The 20,137-nt window shown below is 37.7% G+C and overlaps 2 long non-coding RNA genes across 2 annotated transcripts in view; one reads left to right on the forward strand and one right to left on the reverse strand.

Moving 5' to 3' along the window:
* Window positions 1-1,065: 1,065 nt before the first annotated feature.
* LOC140713252 (uncharacterized) overlaps window positions 1,066-20,137 on the forward strand; it is a 119,920-nt gene continuing 100,848 nt past the window's right edge. Inside the window, exon 1 of the long non-coding RNA XR_012095145.1 lies at window positions 1,066-1,179. This is a non-coding gene — a long non-coding RNA (uncharacterized lncRNA). The remainder of the gene's footprint in view (window positions 1,180-20,137) is intronic.
* Window positions 3,107-16,537, reverse strand: LOC140713251 (uncharacterized). Its single transcript, XR_012095144.1, has 3 exons — window positions 16,265-16,537; window positions 3,380-3,636; window positions 3,107-3,161 (listed from the first exon to the last, which is right to left on the reverse strand). It is a non-coding gene; the product is annotated as an uncharacterized lncRNA (long non-coding RNA).

Raw genomic sequence — 20,137 nt, forward strand, 5'->3', positions numbered from 1 at the left:
ATCAGTATATTTTAAACTCTTTTGATGTTTCCTCTTAAATGGTATACATACATGCATATGTATATGTGTATCATACATACAACTAGTCACCATATTGGCTTTAGTGTTTACTTAATACTGAAATGTGCTTACATGATAAGACATTATTGACTTTTCTCTTATAAATTCTTTATGTCCACAGGTGGCCACTAACAATATAGTAGCCTTCACTCACATTTTATAAAAATGGGTTATAGGTGACGAGCCACAACTTAACAATCTAGCCTCTGTGAAAGTTGGCTTATGTCTATAGTTTGGGCTGGTGAAGATTCCAAGAAAAAAATGCCTCTGACCCCATTCAGTTCCATCAAGAAAGGGAATTTTGTTCTATGGGGGAGATGGATGTTTTTACTTACTCTCTAGAGAGGGGCATTTAAAATCACTTTAGGTTGTTGGAATCTATAGCCGGCACTAACATGGCAGGAAGCTTAGTGATTTTTATATTTACAAGTAAAATCCCCACCCCCTGTAGTTTTTATTTTTAGAGTGTCCAGTTTAGGATTTTAATGCCAAGAAAGCGAAACTATGCTCACTCTTGTCATCTTCTTCCTTCTCTCTTCCTTTGACCTTCCCCCTTTGCCTCCCCTTCCCGCCTAGTGCTATGCTCATTCCTGTTTCCTTTCCTACCTCAAATCCCATTACCCACCGCCATACCTTTTTTCCTTCTTTCTCTGACTCTGATTTTTCTCAGTTCTCTCTTAATGAGGCTTATTTGTGAGCCTCAAACCTCATATTATTGTTCAGTCTTTGGGTATCCTCCATGCTGGGGGATCCTTCCTGGGCCAGTTAATGATGACTTTAGGGTCTGAAAGAAGGATCTTTCTTCTTGCCCTCAGGTCACTTCTGTAGCCTAGTGTGGTTAGCATACTAGATGAATCTGGACTACTTGGAAAAGATTTCCTAGAAGTGTCTATGGACTGACTGTGCTCCTCCCAAATTCATATGTTGAAGTCCTAATCCCCATCTTGATGGTATTTGGAGGTGGGGCCTTTGGGAGGTATTTAGGCTTATATAAGATCATGAGGTTGGGGACTACGTGATGGGATTAATATCCTTCAAAGGAAAGGAAGAAACACAGGAGCTTTCTCTCTCTCCATGCTCTGGTACTGAGGAAAGACCATATGAGCACACAGCAAGAAGGTAGTTATCTACCAGGTAGGAAGAATGCCCTCACCAAGAACCATATCGGCCAGTACCTTGATCTTAGACTTCCCAGCCTCCAGAATTGTGAGAAAATAAATGTCTGTTGTTGAAGCCACCCTGTCTTTGGTATTTTGTTGTAGCAGTCCAAACTGACTAAGACAAAGTATCTTCTTATCAAAGATCGGACTTTATATTTTTACTTGTGTTAACATTTCATAATCCCAAAGTTCTACAACTTCCATATAACAAAAAATTTGAATTCAGTACAATGACCTTATAAGTATCTTGTTTATAATAAGCCTCTTTAAAATATATTCAGTAACATTGCTCTAATTAGAAAGAATTTAAAATATACAATGATGTCTTAGGTATGTTTATTTTAAGTGAGAATTGATTTGTTTTGTTTTGTTTTGTTTTGAGATAGGGTTTCACTCTGTCACCCAGGCTGCTGGAGTGCAGCGACAGAATGCAGTGGCACGATTTTAGCTCACTGCAATCTCAACCTCCTGGGCTCAGGTGATCCTCCCATCTCAGCCTCCAAAGTAGCTGGGACGACAAGCACACACCACCACACCAACTAATTTTTGTATCTTTTGTAGAGACAAGGTCTCTGTTTATTGCCAGGCTGGTCTCGAACTCCAGGCTTAAGCCAGCCACCCATTTCAGCCGCCCAAAGTGCTAGGATTATAGGTATGAGCCATTGTGCCTGGCTGTTGTTGTTTTTAGTCATGAAATATTCAACTTTGTCCAGCCATCCTGGGCTAGTCTAACGACTGTAATTGCTTTATAACTACTTAGTTATGGATTTCTGGAATCTGAAATTGAGGCCATAAGCAGAAATGACTAAAATATAGAATTCTTTCTCCTATTTTATTTGTTCATCGAGATATTGGAACTGTATCATTACATTTAAAGAGGGGAACTATTATTAACAACAAATTAAATTATTTCAACCAAAACCACTTAATAGGTATGTTGACTGTTAGTCATTACCAAATCAGCTAAGAAAAAATAGTTTTATTTCCACTTTGTTGATTCAACAAATAATTTTCATATTTGTAATTCCTATTGACATTCACAGATCCCTAGGATCTCTATTATCAGACACGTCGTTTGTGCCTGTGATTATGTCTTCATCTGTGCCTGTCTTTGCCCTTTCCTAGCTGAAGGTCCTTGAAAAAGTCATTTGGCCTTTTTGTGTCTGTTTCCTTACCATGAGATGGAAAAATTCATAGAGTCAAATGTGTGAAATTGTTTCCAGAAATTAATTGAAGTAAGCACTTTGAATACTATCAGACCATAGTAAGTTCTATGATGATGACGACAGATCTAATTGAGAGCTCATTTGCTGGCAGCATCCTAAATAACTCTGCTTCATGGAAGAAAGGCTCTGTAAGTACCAAAGATTAAGATCCTTGGTTTAAGACTCAAGGAATCTGTTTACAAGGTAAGTAAGCAAGAGAACAATAACAAAACATAGTTTATACAAGGCCCATTCAATCACAATCTTATCTTTTCAATTTCAAGTCTATCCCCTTTAAGTTTCCATGACACAAATATCAGCTGACATACACACAAGGTGACTCACCTTCTTCCCTTTAAACCAGGTTGAGATTAAAAACAAACAAGCAAACAGCTGGAATGTGGCACGTGGGTCAGACCCTTCTGAGTCCAATTGGGTAACTCAGCAGAGATCAGGATTTTCAAAAACCAACAACCAATTGGCATGTATCTTCAGGCATGCTTGAAGTCTGTGGGGCCAAATGGTAGAGTATCCTGGCAGAGCCAAAAAGTCTTCTTTTATGACACAGAAAAGAAAACTTCTTTCAAAGTAGTTATGCAACCCAGGAGAACACAATGCATCCACTGCATGTGTCCTGGGGCTGTCTATGAAGAAATGAGTTATATATTTTTGTCTTCTGTAAACTTCAGCATTGATGATGAATGTTATTTCAAGTAAATATTTCACTACTTTATCTCTGTAAAGACATCCACAAAGAATGTAAGTTATAATTTCCTTATTCATTTTTCTGGTTAGAGAAGGCATTTCTATTTTAATGATCACTTATTATATTCTGAATTTGCCACAAGTCTCCTTTTCATATTTAAACACTAGTTTTTTGTTTTGTTTTGTTTTTTAAATTCTTAAGATAAACAGAAAAGTCAAGGTTAGAAAATGTTCAAAACAATTGCTCACCTTGTAAAATCTCATTAGGGAAGCAGTTTTGCTCGTTTCATACTATTGACATTTCTCAATTCCAGTAATCATTAATATTTTTTAAAGCTGCCAGCAGATAGGTACAATGTTCCTTTTAAGTGTTATTCCCATCAAAGACAGGTTTCAATTACCTCTTTCACTCTTTGTGTCATTTCTCTATTATTTTGAAAATATTACTGATGCCTTCAAGTTCATTTGTATTCTGTAAGATTCTCCTTGTATCCAAGCAACTCCATCTGAAAAAATAATTTGTTTTTTTAATTGGCAATATATTCAGAACAAAACCATGCATATACTTACGATTTTTGGGTAATAATTTTCATGATACTAATTCCCCGGAAAGGGATTTGCACTTTACGAACAAACAGTGATTTCCTTTGAAACCTTCTCTGGTCTATGTCACTACAGTTATCTAAACAATTTAGATGTCCTTTTCTTGACTAAACTTTTAAAAAATTTTGATTTTGTTCTGTTTTTAGAAATGATACACATCATCAGATAATTTGTAAAACAGAAAATATGTTAAAAAATAAAAACTTCCTTAAATAACCGTGGGATAATCAAGGTTGTAGTAGACTGCCAAGTGAATTATACAAACTCCAGAATTACTTCGGAATTAGACAGATAACCAAAGAATCTGTGGGGCACTTTGATGAACTCAAGTGAATCCTTATATTCGTCTTTACTGAGAAAACTGTTGGGAATTATTTCACTTCCACTTTTTTTTTTTTTTTTTAAATATAAAGCATATCCTTCAGAGTGTCATATGCAGAAATATTTTTACGCATGTATATGTACCGTTACGTACACAATACGCCTATGAGACCAACCATAGCCAATAGTTTAAAGAACCATGCTTGGGGCGAAGGGGAGGAATGTGTGGCTGGAGACTTAGTTTGGCATGACTGAGAAGCACCCAAGCGGAGTAAGGGCGGGTGCGTCGGCTACAGCCAGGCAGCAGTTCTGGTACTTCTCAGTCATGACATTCAGGGTCAGGTAACTGAAGTCTCATCAGCCAAAAGGGGACAATAGTAGTAATATCTCCCTTACAATATTGTCATAAGAATTGCAATACTTATATTCACTAAATAAGTAAAATGCTTTCAACAGTGTTGTGAAGTTATGTCCTATGCAGGTATTTTACTGTAATTGACTTTATTTTTGTTTTAGAGCAGTTTTGGGTCCACAGGAAAGTTAAGTGGAAAGTAGAAAGTTTCCATATCTCCCCTGCTCTCATACATGCACAGCCTGCCCCGTGGTCAACATTCCCCTCAGACTGGTACATTCGTTTACAATGGGTGAACTACATTCACACATCATTGTCACCCAGAGTCCAAGTTTGCATTAGGCTTCGCTCTTAGGTTGTACATAATGAGTTTTGACAAATATATGATGCCATTTATTTTAATAATAAAAATGGTTTGGTTGTTAGGGACTAGATTGTGACACTTCTGTTACAAATATGAAGAAAGTTGGGAGATTGTTAATGAAATCCCTTTCTAGAAGAAAATTATAGAAAATGTGCTGGGTCTGCAGACTGGTGGGTCCCCCTCCAGTCCCTGAACTGCCCACTGGAAGTTATGATGAAGACAGTCACTTGGTGGTTAAACTTGCATGACCTAATGAAGGCAAGAAAATGTGGTTTCTATAAGAGGAAATCCTGTAACTGGACCATGATGGTTCTTGGTAAGGTCACCACATAGGGAGAAAGAAGTGGAAAAAATTTAAACTTTAGAAAAAGTAAAAAATCTTTATGTAGTAACAATAAAATTTTGCTGTTATGGTATCTTGTAGGAGGCGCCAGTGACATTTTGCTGAATTGCTTGTGGTGAATTCTAAGAACAAATACCAGGTATTATTTTGAAGGAATGGGGAATGCTGGCATGGAGCTCATTGCCTGGAAGGAGAAGAAGCTGAAAACATAAATAGAGAAAAATCAATTTGGATAAATTCATAAATCATTGATTTAGAATCAATGTATAGAAGATAGAGTTGGTAGGCTGGGAGTAGTGGCTCACATCTGTTATCCCAGCACTTTGGGAGGATGAGGCGGGTGGATCACTTGAGGTCAGGAATTCGAGACCAGCCGGGTGGATCACTTGAGGTCAGGAATTTGAGACCAGCCTGGCCAACATGGAGAAAACCTGTCTCTACTGAAAATACAAAAGTTAGCTGGGCGTGGTGATTCGTGCCTGTGGTCTCAGCTACTCAGGAGGCTGAGGCATGAGGAAAATCTCATGAACCTGGGAGGCATAGGTTGCAGCTGAGATTACATCACTGCATTCCAGCCTGGATGACAGAAGTGAGACTCTCTCAAGAAAAACAAAAGATAGAGTTGGTTATTTGCACCATAGTGTAATATCTGTACAAATATAAGCAATGTCTTTATCTTGCATGTAGATACCTCTCCACAGGCTACCCCGTGAATCTACAAAATGTGCCTTGCCCCAGTCAGCTGGAGCATAGGCCTAGTTCAGACAGTGTTCTAAAAAGAAAGCTACTAACAAAGGGGCTTGAGTTCCTTGGGATATCAAAAATAAAATTAGTTTATTCTATTGTAATTGCTTATTTAAAATGGCAGAATCCCCCTTAGAATTGAAAGTGTTCATTAATTTATTCAGCAAATATTTATTGAGCACCTACTACATGCCAGGTGGTCACAAGTTTAAAAGTAAGCAATATAGATAAAGCCCATGCCCTCTTCTAGCTAACAGAAAATAAATACTGGGTGAAAGAATAAAAGAGGATTACGTGCAGGTTATACACTTGACAAGCATAAATGTATGTAACAGCTTTGGAATGTTCTTTGATGAAGTTCTGATATACCTTACCCATTTTTCTCCATTAAGCATGTGGTGAAGACACAGCCTGACCAGTAAGACTGTCTGTGTTCTGATATGATCTAGGTTTCTTTTCTTCTATTGACCAAAAGGTGTGAATGTGTGTTGCATGGGATGTGTGTATATTTGTGTGTGTGTGTGCGTGTGTGTGTGTGTGAGAGCATGTACACTTTTGTGTCATTCTTCTCAAAATGTAGCACATGAACTGGAATTGAAGAAGAATTAGAGCTTTTGATTACTATTTGGATTATTTTATTGGTCTTTACGTATGCAAGTGTTCAAGGCTTAATATAAGTTTGGTCTTTTTAGTATAATGTTGTGCAGGAGACTTTGCTTCCTTATAATATGTTATGTGACATGAAGCTTATTTGCTTTCGCTATTATCCCAGGAAATGCTAGCATCTTTCTTGTGAGTATTCTGTGTCCTGGGTTTCCTACAGTGCAGCAGTGTAAGGAGAGTAGGGCAATGTAAACTTCTTTGAGAATCACTTCCTGACTGATTGGCGTCTAAGAAGAAACATGATCTGGAGCTTTGCACAGCACCAGGACTCTGCCTGTGAAACACTATTAAATCCACTATTACCGTCCTCCCTTCCACCCTTCCCCCAGGACTCAAAGGTGGCGTTCCCACTTAACTCTTTCATGCCCAATACTATGGAGGGCACACACTGCCAATGTCTGCAATGAATCATATGTTTTCAGAATCATTATTTTGATCACTTATATCCTTTCTTATTAAAAATGTCTCTGCAGTTCCTAAAGAGGAAAGGGGTGAGGGAGGAAAGCTGTAATTTAGAGGAACTGTGTAGTTGTTTTACTTTCTTTCTTTTGTTTAATCATCACATTTAATATTTCCTTATAATTCACATTTTAAAGAAAACAAACCCAAGGCTCCGAGAGGTCAACTAATTTGCACACATGGCATGGCTAAGAAGTGGCAGGGGCTGGATTAGAATCAAGGCATTTCTGACTCAGAGCCAGTGATTTTTCTACTACATACAGTAAGTTCCACCAAGTGGAAAATTAAGGTCTTAATAATACCAGCCAAGAAACACTGCATTAATTATAATGAATGTTTTATGCGGGGTAGTTTTTGGGTCTGAATCATGTGCATCGTTGCCATACATGTTTTATTTTATTTATTTTTTTACTTTGTGTGGAGACATCGGCGTTTATTAACCACTGCCTCCAAGACTGAGGATCACATGGTTACAAAAAAGATGATATTTGAACATGTAAATATTTGTTTTAGAATACCTGGAGATAGTCTTTTTTCTGTCTTTCACCTAACCTTTCTTCCACATCTTAATTACACAGTTTTTTTTATTGAGGCAACAAATTCCTTCCTCCTTAGATCCGTGCCCCACAACAACCCGAAGCACAGAACATAAACAAAGACACATTTGGAAGCTCCTGCAGAGAGACCTATATCCAAGATCAGCAGATCCTGCAGTTTGCTGTTTCCTCCTCCCCCTCCCCAGATGCAGGCTTATGGAAGTCTCCCTGAGGCAATGCATGTATGGTTTCAGGGAAAGGACTGAAAACCGTGGCTGCTGCTGTTAGTATTAGATGGCTGTAAATGAATAAATGGATAATAACAGCTAGGAAGCTCACTGACGGTATTCCAAGTATTAATAAATGAGTGCAATTGACACAGTTTGACACCAACACTTTGGAATTTATGACATGTAAAAGGGGAGGATATGAATCTGCCACTTTCAACTTTTTAATATAATTGGGATGCCTGAAGCCATTATACCATCTGTAAGCTTCCCATATTAGCCCTGATTTGCTCCTGAATGTCCACAAAGCCTGGGACTTCATATAAAAGTTTAGAAAAGAGTTCAGCATTGTAGCTTTTCTTTTAATATCTGAAACTTGTTATAGCATGTGCTGCTATTTCCAGGCAGTTTAGTATCATTAAAGCAAACACCATATAAACCTGACTTCCTATTTTTAACATTGTAGAATTCTATATTAAGTGCTATGAACAAAGAAACATATCAGATGAATACTTTTTCCTTTAAAATGAAAAACTCCCTTAACCAGGATGTTCAGAACCCTCCCAAAATGGACTTGTTTTCAGCTTGTTCATCTTTTCCACCTCCCTACTGCTTTTTGAAAGTTTCATGTCCATTTTTGGTGACAATTTATTATTTGAAGTCATCTTCCAAGGGCAGGAAATATCTCTGTAGAAAAGAGTCCGAAATAAACTTCATGTGCAAAACAAACGTATCACAGACCAGTAGAGACAGTTCCTAAGCAGATTGCGTTCTAAAAGTTTGCCTAAAAGAATGTTGTTTGGAGCCTGGAACATATTTTTCATGGAAATATTATAGATGGCTGTTAAGTTCTAAGGTCAGTGCTTTGAGGCCATGTGACCTGTGAGGTAATTGGACCGCAAAACTGCATTTTTAAAATACCACTTTGTGATAATTTAGGATACTCTTGTGGTAACATCACACATTATAACATTGAATCTAGAGCTACTGCATAGTATCATGAGCACGATAGTTTAGGTTCCAGTCACACTGATCTCCTTGTTATTTCTCAACAAGGAGTAAGGACTGTGGTATCAGCATACAAATTAGGAGAGCGTGTGTGTTTAATGATGACTGTAGTCTGTGCAATGATCAAGTCAACATCAAGTCATGCAGTTTGGAGTACCTCTCCTGTCCCACTTTTTAAATATGCATGTTTAAGTAACAGTCTCAAAGCATCAATATTTTTTGTTGGGTCTTTGTTGTGATTCATCACCATGTGATCCTGGGGCAGCGGATGTCTTGATAGGAAAATATTGATAGTGCACAGCTGGTACATTCCTTCCTACTTTTACTTTAATTGCGCTGTGCTTCTCTAGGGTTCCCTGCACCCTCTTTTTCTCTCACTCTCTTCCCACTCAGTGGTAGGGTCTATGGCTGTAGAATACACCAGACAACTAATCTTGATTTAAGCAGACTACTTAGGGGATTCTGATGCACACTAAAAGGCGACTCACTGGACTGGAACGTGTGCCTATAAAAGCTATCCTGGCCCCTATTGCTTCACCAACAATCAGCTAATTTGTTGTTGGCCTATTCCACCTTCTACATTTTCCACTGTCGTAAATTCTTTGGCTGCTGTGACTGAACGTGCTGGAGAGCGACCTTTCTTCTCTTAGACAGCCTTGTAAAGACAAGCCTGGTTAAGAGACTGTTTTCGTCCCACTTCATTACTTGTAGGCTCCTATAGTAAAAGACCATTCTTTCCTATATTTGCCATCTTTACCGTTTATACTCAAGATGGGGGTTAGAAGTCAGACAATATATAATGAAAAGAATGATAAATCATTGAGTGGTTGAAAACTAACACAAATATTTGATTACATTTCTAGCTGTAGTACATCAGCAAATCTCAGTTCCTGAGTAGGTGAAGATTGAATTGCCCAGGTGAGGAAAAGCAGGCGACTGAGCACTGCTCTGGGAGTCGGATCAGTAGGAGCCTGATCACAGAACAGGGCAGTATGAGCATCAGAGTTTGTGGAGAAAAGGGCAAGGTGGAAAGACATCTTACTAGTTTTTCAGTCCCTTTTGACTTTTAGAGGCAATTCTGGTGAGGGCTCGAAAGAAAAGAAAAAAGCTGGGGAGAAAGCTCCATCGTTTTAGAGAACACATAAATAATCATGTACAGGATGTTGGTAGAAATATGGATGTTAAGGATTATTTTGATGAAGCTTCAGACAGAAATGAGTTTTCCCAGAGGTCTCTTTTAAAGACTCAAGGCTTCTCCCTCCTGGTCATGTCTCAGCTAGTCTTAAAGCACTCAGAATCCAGCATGTCATCAAAGAAAATTTATGGCTATTTTACCAATCATAGAGACAATTTAAGTAAAGAGGAGTCGATTAAGCATTTGTAATATTTGCTTTTTAAACTGTGGCAGCAAAATCATTTTAGTGGATCACCATTCACATTAAAAATAGAATGAAAAAATGGAACATAATAAAGTATATAAAAGTGGTACAACTTGTATTTATTTTATGGATCTTTTATTTCCTTCTTTCCTTCCTTCCTTCCTTCCTTCCTTCCTTCCTTCCTTCCTTCTTTCCTCCCTCCCTCCCTTCCTTCCTTCCTTTCTTTCTCTTTCTTTTTCCTTCCTTCCTTCCTTCCTTCTTTCTTTCTTTCTTTCTTTCTTTCTTTCTTTCTTTCTTTCTTTCTTTCTTTCTTTCTTTCTTTCTTTCTTTCCTTCTTTCTTTCTTCCTTTCCTCTCTCTCTTTCTTTCTTTCTTTTTTCTCTCTCCTTCCTTCCTTTCTTCCTTCCTTCTTTCCTTCCTTTTCCTCCCTCCCTCCCTCCCTCCCTCCCTCCTTCCCTTCCTCACTCCTCCCTCCATCACTCCTTCTTTCCTTCCTTCCCTCCTTTCTTTTCTCTCTTTCTGATACAAATTTATATTCTGGGTCATGACATGTGATGGTAAATGTTATGTGTCAACTTGACTGGAACACAAGATGTCTAGATATCTGATTAAACATGATGTCTGCACGTGTCTGTGAGAGTGTTTCTGGAAGAGATAAGCATTTGAATTGGTGGAATGAGTAGAGCATACAGCCCTCCCCAAGGTACGTGGGCATCATGTAATTTGTTGAGGGCCTGAATAAAACAAAAAGATGAAGAAGGTTTGAGTTCACTCTGCCTGACTGCTTGAGCAGGACATCTGTTTTCTCCTGGTTCTGGTGTTGCTGGTTCTCAGACCTTCAGAATCTATAGCATTGGCTATCTGACTTCCAGGCCTTCAAAGTATTCCACTGCTTTTCCTGGGTATCCAGCTTGCAGATAGCAAATCATGGACTTCTCAGTCTCCATAATCATGTGACCCAATGCTTTATGGTAATTATAATACAGTAGCCCCCTCTTATCCACAGGGAAATATGTTCCAAGACCCTTGGTGAATGCCTGAAATTGTGAATAGTACTGAACCCCATTTACACTATGTTTTTTCCTGTACTTACATACCTGTGCTAAAGTTTATTTATAAATTAAGCACAGTAAGAAAGTAACAATAACTAATAATAAAATAGGTAAAGGATAACAGGCTGGGTGCGAAGGCTCCCGTCTGTAATCCCAACACTTTGGGAGGCCGAGGCGGGCAAATCATGAGGTCAGGAGATCGAGACCATCCTGGCTAACATGGTGAAACCCCGTCTGTACTAAAAATATTAAAAAATTAGCCAGGAGTGGTTGTGGGCACCTGTAGTCCCAGCTACTCGGGAGGCTGAGGCAGGAGAACGGTGTGAACCTGGGAGGCAGAGCTTGCAGTGAACCAAGATCTCGCCACTGCACTTCAGCATGGGTGACAGAGCGAGACTCCATCTCAAAAAAAAAAAAAAAAAAAGTATAACAATATACTACAGTAAAAGTTATGTTAATATGGTCTCTATGTCTCTCAAAATATCTTATTGTACTTTATCCATTCTTCTTCTTGTGATGATGTGGGATGACAAAATGCCTGCTTCTGAGATGAAGTGAGGTGAATGACATTGGCATTGTGATGCAGTGTTTGGCTACTGTTGAAAACTAATTAATAATTTAGGAATTGTTTATTTCTAGAATATTCTATTTAATATTTTTGAATTGCAGTAGGCTGCAGGTAATGGAAATCAAGGAAAGCAAAACCACAGAGGAGAGGGGACTACAATAATAATAATAATAATAATAATAATAATAATAATAGAATCTGGAAGAGTTTTGAGGTACATGTTAGCAAAAGCCAATGTTTTTGTGAAGAGAGTTTTAAAAGCAACTCTGGTAAGACCTCAGAAACAGAAGAGGAAAGCCGAAGAGAGAGGTTCATCTTCTCATAGAACACTTAAATAATAATGTAAAGAATTTTGGTGGAAATATGGTATTCATCTGCAAACCAGGAGATTGGCCTACACCAGAAATTGACTTGGCTGGCATCTTGATCTTGAACTTTCCAGCTTCCTGAACTGTGATAAATGAATTTCTGTTGTTTAAGCCATTCCTGTCTATGGTATTTCTGTGATAGCAGCCTGAACTGACTATGACACAATATAAAATGCATCTCTTACTAATGGTCTTGATCAAAAAGTTAGAAAGCTATTGGTCTGCACTTATGGTTTATTTCAGATATATAAAGTTGATCCTATTTTAGACATGGGTTAGAGAAATAGGGTGTAGAGATACACATTATATTCTCTCAGGTTATATTTCTGCAATAAGGGCTAGCCTCCTTACGGGGACAGTGGCTGGTAGATTTAGGTCATGTAATTAAATGTCTAAACTACCCACAGGCATCCAGAAGATAGAACATTTATCCTGTTATGTCATGCTCTCTCTGTAAAAACAAAACTCTTTGTTAAATCAACAAGCAGCACTAGTAAGTAATTAAGTCATTATAAAAATAATACCCAATTAGAAAATACTTACATAAATATACCAGTATAATTAGATACCTTCTCATTAAACTTCAATTATCTTTAGCCTAATCCCAATTTTTTTTTCCCACAAATCAGAAGCTTTCAATCTGAATTATTTCATTTCCCCTTTGGGCTTGTCTACCATTTTTGTATTTAGCTTTCTTCTTTTATGACTTTTTTTTTTCCTCAGAAATCTTTATGGTTTTCTCTTCTGCGTGACCTTTTGCTATAATCAGAATAAGAGAAATTTGAATCCCTTGTGATGGCCCTTTTCTAATAATGAGTAATTTTCTTCCATATAGCTACGTTTTTTCTCTCAGTCCCCTTTGAAGCCTGAAGCAAGTATAAAACCTAATTTGAAATTAGCATACAATTGGATTCCTTATTAGTCTCTATAGTCATTTTTGCAGATGTATAGTTTGGCCTGGGTCATGGACCCCTGACAGAAAATTGCCTTTTTTTTCTTTTAAAGGTCCAAGCTTATAGCTTTTTTAGAACATATTAGAACATTGCTCAAAGCATAACATGCTGTTTAAGCAGAGATATGAATTGATGCCTTCATAGTTAATGCACTTAACAATCTTCCTTTTTATTCTACGTGACTTTCAAGGAAATATTAAATTACTCTAAACACATGCCTTTCAAAATTAATGGTAAAATACTTCACGGTAAATATGTCTTGATCAAGTACAACCTTCTATGGGCAAGGCATTTCAAAATAGCATTGGTATATAGAAAATGTCAGTGAATTGCACCAAGCTTCTTCTCTAGAAGTTTCTTCTTGAATTATCTATATACATATTTTAACGGTGACATTTTTAGCCAACTCAGTCACTAGTTCCTATATCAGGAAATTTTACCCTAGGGTCCATTTACCACCTAAAATTTTATGTGCAATGCGTGAGTATTTATCTGGGGAAAGTTGCTACTATTTTTTATGACTTCTTTTTTTAATGAGGTATAATATATAACAAAATGCATAGACCTTTAAAGGTGATTTCTAAGAGTTGTGTCAGTTGTATACATTTATGTAGCTACAACTTAAAACAATACAGAAAAGATTTCTATCACCCAAAGTTGTCTTGGGGCCTTTTCCAATCAATTTCCCATCCACCACCCAGTGCAGCTGCTTACTGATACTTGTCACTATAAATTACTTTTGCCTATTCTTGAACCTCATCTTAGTGGAATCTTACAGTATATAATACTCATTAGTGTCTAGCTTCTGATTTTTTGAAATTCATCATATTATTGCTTCAATCAATAGTTAACTTCTCTTTAACGTTGAGCGGTGTTCTCCCATGTGAATATCACACAATTTGACTATCATTTTATCTATTCATGGACCTCTGGCTTGCTTTTGCATATTATAAATAAAGTTGCTATGAACACTCTTGTCCATGTCTTTTTGTGGACATTATCTTTTAATTTTGGGGGAGTAAGTAACCAGGAGTAGAATTGCTGGGTCATCAGATAGGTATTTTAACTTTATTAGAAACAGATCTGCAGCTTTTAATAAACTCTTTTTTTATAACTACTATTTTATTATAAATTACACATTGTAATAGGTCACTGTAATAACATGGGACCTTGCATCCCAAAACTTAAAGCAGCCCGGCTTTTAAGGCACCTATACAAATGTTTTTGCTTATTTTAAAATATTTTCTCATTTCTCTTTAAGCCTCAGTTACAGACTCAGTAAGATGAGTGCTAGACTCTGCCTTATGCCTATAATGCATTAGGCTATTGGTACAAGTTGAAATCATTTAAAATAGTTTTTGTAGATACTTAGATAGTAGATTAATCACAATAGCTAAATTCCACTAGAATGTAAATTTTCTGAGGGTAGAGACATTTCCCTGTTCACTGCTGTAACCCAAGCATCTGAGATGCTATCTGTATGGATCAGTTCAATAAGTATGTGCTAAATGGAAGAATGAAGTATCAGCCATATGTTGGGAAGCATTCTAATCACTTTATATATAGTGTTTCACTTAATACTTACAGCCAATCTTTGAGGTAATTCCTTTTATTACTCCCTTTTAAGTGGAGAAATTAGGCACAGAGAAGTTAGGCAATATGCCTATTGTCACATAGCAAGTAAGCCCAGATTTGAATACAAGTAGTTGTCCTTCCAAAGTCGTAACTCTTAGCCAGGGAATTCAGAAAAACTGCATTGCTTGTGTGTCTCTTCTTTTGTTTCAAGAGGCCAAAAAGCCTTTTTGTATTCTCTAGTTGTATCACTTTTGAAGGAAGAGTCCTCAGGAGGAAATTCTGTGGATTGATTTAGGGTGGTGACTCTCATTTTCGTTCTTACAATTAACTGGACTTTTCTTCACATTCTGATTTGTTCCCATAATGAGAGTTAGGGCCCCACTTCACTTGTATTATAAATAAAAGCCCTGGAAGTCTATACATACAATCCCTGGATACTTTTGTTTTACTTTGTTTTGTTTCATTTTCACTCACATCAGGTTAAACTGAAAGTTTTGGTGTTTTTTAGAAGTAACTTTGAATCCAAATGCATGATGACTGTTATAAAGCCTGCCTTGTATGTCCCTTCATGGTGTCATACAGCTTAGGACATCGTGATGGGTTCGTGTTGTTTTGACAATTGTTAGCTGTTCCTTATTTGTAAGTTTTTAGTAATGTGAGCTTCTGTCTTAGTCTTGTCATGGTCCCTTCTAGCTAGCAGAGAGGTTGAGGACAGGCTAGTGTGTTTTAATGAACTGGCTTTGTCAACAGAGCTGGCGTTTGCTTACACTCTAAAACAAACCACCTCTCACTATCTCTGAAACATTTCCTCAGAGCTGAATTTATGCCTCCTTTTATCTTGATAGGAAAATATAAACAAAAGATTCTGATTAATATTTATCTCCGTGTAGCCAGACTAGAGCCAAATACATCTCAGAATGGTCCTTGTTGATGATATCACTCCTCCCAGTTATATTTGAAGGAGATTCCCTTTCCAAGACACGTGACTTCAAATCTCTCCACTGTGTTATGCAATGCTCAGCAGCCTTCTGTGAGTACATTGGTGGCAGTTCTCTTTTTCTGGAATGAGCCAGAGGCAAAAAAGCTTTTGAGGCTGGAAAACAGACGAGAAATTGGTTCATAAACCTACACCTGATAATCATCCATGCTTTTGCCACCAGTATTGCAAATTCTACGTCACAATTTTATGTTGCCTTACATCTTTTTGGCAGCATGTCTTAACCATATGTAAAATAATCTGTAGCAAAAAAAAAGTTATCAGTCCTTATCTTTTTAGCTTTGCTAATAAAGATAGTAGAACTGAGATTCTGTGAAATTATGTCCAATTTTTTCCCCAAGGGTAGCAAAGCCAAACAGCCTGGAGATGATGAATATATCTTCCCAAATGGCAATTGTCGCAGGTCTTTCTTAAGCAGCAGTCTCAAATAAAAGATCTATGAATCAAATAAATAACTTGTATTTTAAAATAAATTTGCTACTCCCTCTTTCCTAGAGAACAGTCCTGAAAATAAAATCAGGGCTGTTCATTTTACTTAATACTCTCAAACACCAAACAAGATTACAATTCCTTGCCTGCCTATGATCCCCTGTAATTCCAACTAGCTCTGTGAAAGCACAGACCTGTTTTGGCATTTCACGTTTCTGCTGCTTCATCAAGGCCAGCTCCTTCACTGCAGGCTCTTACGACAGCACATACTTCTCTCAACAGCCATGTTTTCAGTCCTCGTTTCAACAGAAGACTCTAATCTTGTGATTTTTCCGATGCCATACCAAATATAGATTTTGCTGACACTTCCCTGATTTTCTAGAATTTAAAACATTTCAAACAAACTTTTGAAGCAAATGATGACAATGTGTTTTTATGCTTACATAATAACCCATCTCGGTGATTTCAGACTCAAGATGGAATCCTAGCCCTGTATCAAATAGAAAACAAAACAAAACAAGCCAGTAAGTTGTTTTAGTCATCAGAGTGTGCTGTTTTCAAGTATTCAGCCTGGTTCTCCTGCCACATAGGTAAACAGACTAGCAAAAGTTAATATGGCTGTTTTAAATTAAAGGCATTCAGATGCTGTTTTTCCTCGAATTTTTGAATGTGTTGTCTAACACACTGAATTTCTGTGCAGTGAAATGGAGAAATTTGATGAGAGGCTGTTGTCAGCTTTAGCCTGGAGATAGAGATGTGACCAAGTACACTTTTCTCAGGTGACTCTCCCCTTACAGGGAGGACTGTGTGTAAGAACTGCTGAGAGCCAGAGGCAAAGATCTGAGCTGGGAGATTTAAGAACACGGTTGACTATACATGTAAAACAAAAACAGTAATTCACCAGGCATTTCTTCCCAAGAACTCAAACTTCAAAATACTTAACAACAACAAAAACCAACATTTACATACTGGGTAATTTAACTTTTGATGTCTAGATATAGGTTTTATGTCTAGAATTATTTAAATTTGTAGGGTAAAAGGTGATAATTTTAGTAGAGTTGTCTTAAGTCCAAATAAAATTGAGCAAAAGTTCAATAAAAGTATTTTTACAGCAATTTAAGGTAGTATTTTTATGCAACTGTCTTTTCTATTTTTCCCATAAGACATTGAAGTACATCTAAATTATTATCCCCAATTTATACCTGAGACCCCTGAGATTCACTTGCCCAGAATACAGCCAAGAGAGGTATTATCAGTTTATCTAGTTAAATGCAAGATTCTCTTGGGGAGGTCATATACTAAACCTCTCTGTCATATCTTCCATTTTCTTTTTTCTTGCTTACTGTGTTTCTTTCAGTTCAGAAATATTTTCCTCCAACTCTCCTAAAATTGAAAACTTTAGATTTAGTTCCTAAGAAATTTATGTTATGTACAGGTGTATATGCTGGTGGTGGTTGCCAGTATGAGACAAAAGTCTTTGTTATCTGTGTTTGCAACATGGACATTTTGAAGAATGGATGCAGTATAAGATACTACTTTAGCTTTTTATGTAGAGATAATGAATTGGAACATACATGGCTATCATGGCTATTTATAATCATTCCTTTATACCCTTGAAAAACAATCGCAAAGCAGTAACATACCACATATTCAGTGTTTTCTAATGTACTGACTCAGTGTAAGTTTCCTGAAGTCAACTAGTGTGCAATCTAATTAGAGTGCTACCCTATTTCTCTAACGGTTAATACAGAAACGCAGAGTATATGATCATATAGCATATGCAGAAAGTATGATTCTGTATGACATAGGGTGGCACCACAATTAGATTGAACACTAGTTGATTTCAGGAAATTTACATTCAAATTAAGGCCTTGTCTCTTTATGGCCAGGCTCTGCCGCAGACCTGTCCAATTGGGCTTGCCAGGCACAGGGGACTAACACCATAGTAGGGCAACTTGAGTGTTAGAACTGTTGGATGAAGTTCAAGTTTGGCACCAGGGACTTCCAGTTGGGCTAAATGAAGCAGAGGGGTAAGCTAGACTTTAATCATGTCTTGAATCTGTCAGGTTGGTCACATTTCAGGGATTCTTTTGATGGGTGTGAAGTGACACACATTTCAATTGTGGAGTAGTACCTAGAGGGCAGGCTCTAGAGACAGTTTGACTTGCTTTGCATTGTATCCTGGATCATTCATTTACTAGTGATGTGAGCTGGGAAGAGTTACTTACCTTTGGAGCTTCAATTTCCATTTTAGTAAGCATCATAGGATTGCTATGACGATTAAAACATGTGGCTAAGCCATGTAAAGTGCTTGAAACAGTGCCTACAAAAGGGTGAGCACTCAGCAGAGCCTATTTATGATGATGACTATTGTTGTTATATTTCATTTGGAGAGAAATAAATAACTGGCAAAAATTAGCAAAGTAATCAAGAAGGAGTATATGCTTGAGGCAAATTGGCTCTCACCAGGTTTTGAATGCTGAGATTATCTGAAGGACAAGACAGACATCCAGTTTACTTCATTGAGCCAACAGTAAGGAACAAAGGGAACAGATAAATTGGAAATATTAATACATTGACACCATAGGTGAACCTTTAGGGATGCCATTGAACAGACTCAGAGAGCAGTGTAGAAACTAGGAGGTTGTCTGGGTCTGGGGGCTTTGGTCTCATGAGGACTTATGCTGGGACAAGTTGCCTGAGGAATACGACAGTTTGAGCCTGTGTGAGACATGACAACATCTGGACCTCAACTCTAGATTGGTCTGAAAATTGGGTCTGAAAAATGAACTTGTAAGGCCTAGGTGTGTGGGTCTGGGAGGAATAAGGCAGGGGTAGGGGAGAAGGATTGAAAATGAAGTGCTCAATTCTTTTCTACAAACATTACTCACTGTAAGCCCTCACAGGAGGAAGAATAAGTAAAGGCTTGGGTAGTTAACTCTAACTATGGTGGGATCAGAGCTGAATTCTTAAATGATACATGAGATTTGTGGGATGACTAAGCCTAGGAAAAAGGGAAGGAAAAAATGGTCAAAATCTCTGAGACTGGGATGAGGATGATTTTATGAGTTATTGTATGAGGGTGTATTTATGAGTTAGTGAAATTCTGGTCTGATGAATACAGAACTGAGATGGCACGATCCATGTGTAGGAAAGACTGGATTATGAGAGTATTTTACCAACCAGGCATTGAAAAGTGGATATGAAGGGGAAGGCAGAGGGAGTAATGAATTATTGTCAACAGAAGAATAATACTGTATTAGTTTGTTTGTATTGCTATAACAGAGTTCCATAGACTGGATAATTTATAAAGAACAGAAATTTATTTCTTAGAGCTCTGGAGGCTGGGAAGTCCAAGATCAAGGCACTTGTAAGATTGGTGTCTGGTGAGGGCCCAGTCCCCAGTCCCGAGATGGTGCTTTGCATACTGCATCACATAAAGTAGAGGAAGGCTGTTTCTCACTTGGCAGAAAAAAAGACAGAGGGAACCCATTTCTTCAGGTCCTTTTCATAGTGGCATTAGTGATGGTGGAGCCCTCATGACCTAAAGACCCTCCCATTAGGCCCCATCTTCCAACACTGTTGTAGTGGGGATTAAGTTTCAACATGAGTTTCAGAAGGAACAAAAACATTCAAATCACAGCAGACATATGACACAAAAAAAGAGGCATAACACATACATAAAATAGTGTTCAACAAGAAATTACTTTGAGAGGCAGAAAGAAAATGGAAAAATCATTTTCAGAACACCTGCTATGGGTCAACATGACATGTTTGAAGTAATTTCATTTGTAATTACAATCTTATGTTTAGGTGTTAATGGGACTTTTCTGTTGAAAAGGAAACTGAAGCTAAGAAGAGGTAATTTGTCCAACTCTTACTAGTGGCCACTGGTAAGAGGATGATATTGGTTTCAGATCCAGGTGTACCCGATTCCAAAACATGCCTTTTCTTGTGCCATGCAGTGGTCCACAGTAGTGTAGAGGAGGTGGGGAGAAGCTAGAATAATCCAGGCAATTAGGAATGCAATTCCTGATAAAAAGTAGCTTCCCCACCCCCCGCCACCC

Source organism: Chlorocebus sabaeus, chromosome 13 (assembly GCF_047675955.1).
Source record: "Chlorocebus sabaeus isolate Y175 chromosome 13, mChlSab1.0.hap1, whole genome shotgun sequence".
In the NCBI taxonomy this organism is placed as follows: domain Eukaryota; kingdom Metazoa; phylum Chordata; class Mammalia; order Primates; family Cercopithecidae; genus Chlorocebus; species Chlorocebus sabaeus.